Below are 6,902 nucleotides of genomic sequence, written 5' to 3'. Positions count from 1 at the left end.
ATGGCCGCCGTTGCCAGGCGGCGCGACATCAGACTATTGAATCGTATTGAGACAAAAATGTGGATAGATAGTATGCGCTTGGCTAAGAAGCTCACAACATTACCGTCCGGAAGAATAACGGACCAACACACTCTTTGTAACCATGAACGTTTATAGATAGAATGAAGTTGGCGTCACTCGGGTATTTGTTAATGTTTTTGCCATCCACGTTTATGAGTAATCCTCACTAAACTGTATTAACCAGACTATAAAAGCTCATGGTAACACATAGTTTTGTGTGTTGGTCCGATATACTTCAGGATGGCAATGTTGTGATCTTCTTAGCCAAGCGCGTACTATCTTTAGTCTGGTTAATACAGTTAAGTGAGAATTATTCATAAACGCGGATGGCAAAAAACGATAACAAAGACCTGAGTGACGTCAACTAAGAACTATCTATAGAAGGCATGAAGATGACGTCACTGGGATGACTATGAAACTTCAGAAACAAAACAAGACAACAACCCATTGACCTCAATTTCAAAACAAACGAAAATTGGATTTCGTTTTTCTCTGTTTGTTTGAAATCTCTAGAGAGTTTTTTTAATGAGAAATCCCCCAGTTTTCAGCGTAATTAAAGACGATAGCAGCTAAATGTTACAGTGAATGACAAAATCATTCGGGTGGTGAAAAGCTTTGAACTGAGATTTTACCAAGTTTAGTTAGAAGATCAATTTTTTTCAAAAATGAGTTCTTGCTATAAAAGATTAAATCAACCTTTTTTGTACATCTTCCGTAAATATCAAAGCTTAATTTCACTTCAAAACATTTTTACAGCTCGTCAAGTTGAAATCGTATGAAATTTGAGTAATGTAGCTCTCTCTCTCTCTCTCTCTCTCTCTCTCTCTCTCTCTCTCTCTCTCTCTCTCTCTCACTCTCTCTCTCTCCTCTCTCTTCTCTCTCTCTCTCTCTCTCTCTCTCTCTCTCCTCTCTCCTCTCTCTCTCTCTCTCTCTTCTCTCTCTCTCTCCTCCTCCTCTCCTCTCTCTCTCTCTCTCTCTCTCTCTCTCTCCTCTCTCTCTCTCTCTCTCTCTCTCTCTCTCCTCCCTCTTCTCTCTCTCTCTCCTCTCTCTCTCCTCTCCTCACACACACCACAACACCTGTGTTCTCTCTCTCTCTCTCTCCACTGACCACAAACAAGCACTTTCATTCTCTTTCTTCTATCTTCTATCTACTCTCTACCTGCCGTCTATCTATCTACCTACTCTACTACCTACCTCCCTCTACTCTCATCTTCTATCTATCTATCTATCTATCTACTCTATCTATCATCTGTCTACCTTCTATCTACCTACACTGAGTTTCTGCCTACCTTACCTACACATCTAACTATTATACTATTCTATCTATCTATCTATCTATCTATCTATCTATCTATCTATCTATCTATAGCCTACCTACGCTAATCATCCCTACTATCACAGACATGTTGTCATCTAATTTTATAGTAGTCTGACTGGCGAATCACCACAATCGCTCAACAAGACTACCCATTAAACATATCTAATAGATATGATGCTACCCCACCTATACCGACTCTGACGACTCACTCGTCCTTTGCCTCTTCGCGATAAAGACGTCGGCACGGACAATGGTCATTTAAAGTATAATCGTAGGCTTCGTAACGCCGAACCCGAACGCCGAACCCGAACGGATATAGCCTTCTCACGTGACCATGAACGAGATCTGGATAGTGAAGACTCTCAAGCGGTATGCAGCATCGGATCTAAGGTCACGTGATAGAGGATAGCTTGGGTTGCTGTTGGCTTGTGTTAGGGGAGGGGCAAGGTCAGTGTCATTCAATAGTATATAATTGTGCATGTGGCGCTCTATACAGAGAGAAAATTATAAATTGATTACGGGGGAAGGTGGGGGGAGGGGTGGGGGGTGGGTTGACCCACAAACGATCGAGGTGTTGGGCTTCGGGTAGACCATGATACGAAATCAAAGAGAAAAGGCCGCTGGTACTTGGATGGTGGAAATGGTTGGGGGGGGGGGGTAGTGACAATCAGCATGGGATGTATATATTAACATTAATAATATAGGCAATAGATGACCAGGGATGTGTATTGTTTGTGTATTGTTTGTATATGTTTGTGTGTGTGTGTGTGTGTGTGTGTGTGCGCGCGCGTGTGTGTGAAAGGGATTACACAAAAAACACCTTTCTCTGTAGCTTCCAAATGATTACGTATACGATAAATTTGAAACCCACATTGTTTGAATCAGCTCACTAATTAATTCCTGAGCCTTGAGATGGTGACGCAACTATTACATACAAGACCTTGCAGTCGAGACGGCAGGGCTTTTGGGTTACACAACCACTATTACCCATCGGTCAGCGGTACTCTTTGATGTATACAACACTCACCGCCTTTACGCAAAGCCGCCTGCCCATAAATCAAGAGATGGTCTCCTAACTGTTCACAAGCGAACTGTCAAACGAGCAATCGATGATTGGATAAGAATCTCAAGATCTCATATAATAAGGTAAGTTTTGGAGAGGTGATATCCCCCCACCCGTCATCGGACAGAACTTTCATTGCGTTATATCATATGAGCTCCGCCTCCTCTTTCTATTCGGGAGTGACGAGATTAGACGAGAGGACGCGAGAAAAAAAATGGTCACGTGTTGGGCAAGTCGTTCGTTAGGCGAGCTTCGTGGTCTTAACATAACTCCGATAATATTTAGAATAAAAAGAAGAGCCGCTAGACCTACCTATAGATAGAATGCGCTTGGCCAAGGAGTTCACAACATTGCCATCCGGAAGTATAACGGACCAACACACAAACTCTGTGTAACCATGAACTTTTATAGTCTGGTTAATACAGTTTAGTGAGAACAACTCACAAACGCGGATGGCAAAAACCATAACAAAGGCCTGAGTGACGTCATCTGCATACTATCTTTACCAAGCATCTAAAAAGAAAAGGCAGAGGACGTCGGATTTTAATGATAACTGGCTCGAACACTAGAAATTGTTAGTGACATTAAGCCAATTTGTTTTTTTTCAATGGTGACAGTACCATACTTTGGGATTTTTCTTCTTCACGGTATATAAGAAACGAAGGGTCTGGAATGAGTGAACTTTTGGATGGTTTACATTAACTATATTATAAACAGTGAATTTGGTTGTGATTACGATCGATGAACTCCCCACAGGCTTGACAAAGGGTTTACTTTTCACGAGATTCATGTGCACTACTCATTAACATTGCCACCCTGAATTCAAAATTGACAGAAAATTGTACACTTTGTAGGCTACACACTTGACATAAACAATTGTTACAATTTAATAGTTGAAAGCCGATGCGTATCTAGCTTCCTGTTGTGATTTCTACATTCATAAAAAAACTGATAACTAAATGAATTAAACATGGAAATTTGTCACAAGGAGGAAAATTTACGAGTATTTCTCCAGAGAGGCGAAGCGCGGAATTCTATTTCATGGCATGCGGCGAATAGCAATACTATTAATAGATTGCCCTCAACCAGGAACTCAGAATGGAGTGGCTAAATTAATAATTATGTCATTTTGATTTTGCATCTCTTGTAATTGAAAACTGCGGTTCCTTTAAAAGGTCATACTGTATAAAACGTACTTGGAGTCTGGTATTAAAGACGTTAAAATTGAGTGACATTTAAGATTATTACATTTTAAGCAACCTCCCTCCTCCCCCGCCCATCCCAAGTGAATATAATTCAAACATCTATGTACCTACCGTGCTCGATGGGTGACCAGTGGCTTTTCATGACATGTCTTGTGCGACCTTTATAAGTAGTAGAAGTAGGGTATGGCTACACCTCCAAATTATGTTTGTCGATCCATGATGTCAGGCCATCTCCGGCTTCAAAGATTGTTTCGTACCCCCCTTCTAATTTTGTTACTGGGCATTGATTGCAGGACCAGATGATCGATGGTTTGACGTGCCCCTTTGCAGTATTAGCAGATTGGTGAGTCAATGAGTCTCCATCGATAGAGGCTTTCTTTGCTGCGACCATGGTTGGTTCTAAGTCTTTATAAGTTGTCTTGCTCAACAGTTGGTCGGGGATGATGTCTTTGTGAAAGGCATTTTCTCCTCGCCCTATCGAAAGGGGCGTAAGAATTCGAAGGAACACCCTCCCCTATTTTTTTTTTACATCAATCTCTTTGTCCAACACAAAAAAAAAGAGTTTAAGCACCTTACGGGCTGCTTGTGTCGCCCAATATATTACTTGTCCGTTGTCCACCAGGGAGGAGATACATTTTAAACGATGTGGGATTTTTTTCAACACTGTTATGGACTATTTAAATGATATCTATTGTTAAACTATTCGAAACAACACAAATTATTTTCTAAGCTATGCCACCGAATGCAAATTTGTTGTGAATATCTTTTTCCCCATGAGAAAGAGAATCAACACATCATTACTGTAAACATTTTAAAGTTTGAGTCAGATTTTATTACAAACGATGAAAAGATCAAAGGAATTCAGTATTGTGAGAAAACTGTTTGGTCTATCACTATCGCTATAGATAGTATGCAGATGACGTCACTCAGGCCTTTGTTATTGTTTTTGCCATCCGCGTTTGTGAGTTGTTCTCACTAAACTGTATTAACCAGACTATAAAAGTTCATGGTTACACAGAGTGTGTGTGTTGGTCCGTTATACTTCCGGATGGCAATGTTGTGAACTCCTTGGCCAAGCGCATTCTATCTATAGATAGTATGCAGATGACGTCACTCAGGCCTTTGTTATTGTTTTTGCCATCCGCGTTTGTGAGTTGTTCTCACTAAACTGTATTAACCAGACTATAAAAGTTCATGGTTACACAGAGTTTGTGTGTTGGTCCGTTATACTTCCGGATGGCAATGTTGTGAACTCCTTGGCCAAGCGCATTCTATCTATTCAATATTTGTAATGTCACTTAAAAAATTAGCCCGCATACAAATATCACTGCACGACATTTCGTAATTTTGGAGGAATTTGCGATTTTCCGTGAGCACGGGACTTGGAACGGACTGTAACACACAAAACAATGTGTAATCTTAAGCGGGAAGTACAAGTCTGATTAATACAATTTATTGAGAACTACTCAGAAAAAAGACAACATTGCCACCCTGGAGTATAACGGACCAACACACAAAACTATGTGTAACCATAAACGTTTGTAGTCTGGTTAACTCACTCAACCCTAACACCGACTATATCCGCTGTGTACCAGGGTAACTTTTAACCCCATTTATTACATTTTTCTGAGACAAATTATAGGCGAAGTATCAAAGCTAATGTTTTTTTTTCTCTATTTACAAGTTTATGGTGGTTATATAAAACTATCTATCCACATACTCATTTTAATACATTTTTTTCTCCAATTTTGAAAAGTAGCAAAATTCTCTAGGATTGAGTGAATTATTACAGTTTAGTGAGAATTACTCATAAACGCGGATGGCAAAAAAACAAAACAAACAATAACAAAGACCCGGGTGACGACAACTTCATTCTATCTGTATCAGTGCGCTTGGCAAAGAAACTCACACCATTGCCATCCGGAAGTATAACGGACCAACACACAAAACTATGTGTAACCTTGAACGTTTATAGTCTTGTTTATGAGAATTACTCATAAACGCGCGTGGCAAAAAAAAAAAAAAAAAAAAAAAAAAAAAAAAAAAAAAAAAAAAAAAACAATAACAAAGATTTGAGAGACGTCAACTTTGTTCTATCTATAATCGTTCAAGATTACACATAGTTTTGTGTGTTGGTCCGTTATACTTCCGGATGGCAATGTTGTGAGCTTCTTAGCCAAGCGTAATACTATCTATAATATAACAAGCAAGTCTTTCTATTGTATCGGCCCCGGTGGCACAATCGGTTAGCGCGCCGTACTTATAGACAGTACTTGTCCGTTGTTACACAACGCTGTGTGACGGCAAGAGACATGCGGAGGTTGTGAGTTCGAACCTCACCCGGGGCAATTTTTTTCTTTTCTAAATCGTCATTCCCAAACAAATCATTTCTTTTCAAGTGTAAAAATCGACAGTGGTAGTAAATATTGACTTTTTATTTTTAAAAAATTAATTTGCTGTTTTTGTTTGTTTGTGTGTTTATGGGTGTGTTTATGTGCGGCTATGTGGTCAAGTGGTATGACACTCGCTTTCGGATCGGCGCATAGTTGAGTCCTTGGAAAAGGCTCTTTACTCACATTCTCTCACCGTACTCAGGTGTAAAATGAGTACCTGGTCGTTAGCAGCGGTGTCTTTGTCCAAAAAATTGTAATATCGCCTAACAGACGTCATGTCTCGTCCTACATGTTAAATGTTGCTGTTGACCAGGGACCCCTTGTAAAGCGCTTTGAGCACGTTAAGTGGATATTGCGCTATATGAAAGCTCAATTTTTTTTTAATTTGTTGGTTTGTTTGTATATACATATATATATATATATATATATATATATATATATATATAATATGTGTGTGTGTGTGTGTGTGTGTGTGTGTGTGTGTGTGGTTTTTTTTTTTAATTTCATTTTTGACATGGATATTGAAACTCTTGAATGTACAAAGTTGGAAATGCCAAATGAATGTAAATAGAGTTAATGATACCACTACGAATATTGAATATGACACTTATTAATGTATTCGATATTTAATTCTCAATAATATCAATTAATTAACATTGAATACTGTTTATTATGTTATTGATGAATTGTATCTATGCATACAAATTACACAGAGCATTTAAAAGTATTTTAGAACCTATATTTAATAGTATGCGCTTGGCTAAGAAGCTCACAATATTGCCATCCGGAAATATAATGGACCAACACACAAAACTATGTGTAACCATGAACTTTTATAGTCTGGATAATACAGTTTAGGGAGA

At 39.0% G+C, this 6,902-nt stretch overlaps 1 non-coding gene across 1 annotated transcript; it reads left to right on the top strand.

Annotated features, from left to right (window-relative positions):
• Positions 1 to 5,873: 5,873 nt before the first annotated feature.
• On the top strand, positions 5,874 to 5,994 carry Trnai-uau (transfer RNA isoleucine (anticodon UAU)). The gene is made up of 2 exons: positions 5,874 to 5,911; positions 5,959 to 5,994. It is a non-coding gene; the product is annotated as a tRNA-Ile (tRNA).
• The last annotated feature ends 908 nt before the right edge of the window (positions 5,995 to 6,902 follow it).

The sequence above is a fragment of the Berghia stephanieae genome, chromosome 12 (assembly GCF_034508935.2).
Source record: "Berghia stephanieae isolate SIO BIC M18660-M18661 chromosome 12, UCSD_Bste_1.3, whole genome shotgun sequence".
NCBI lineage: Eukaryota > Metazoa > Mollusca > Gastropoda > Nudibranchia > Aeolidiidae > Berghia > Berghia stephanieae.
The sequence above is the reverse complement of the archived record's forward strand: the minus strand, read 5'-3'. Positions and strand labels throughout refer to the sequence as shown.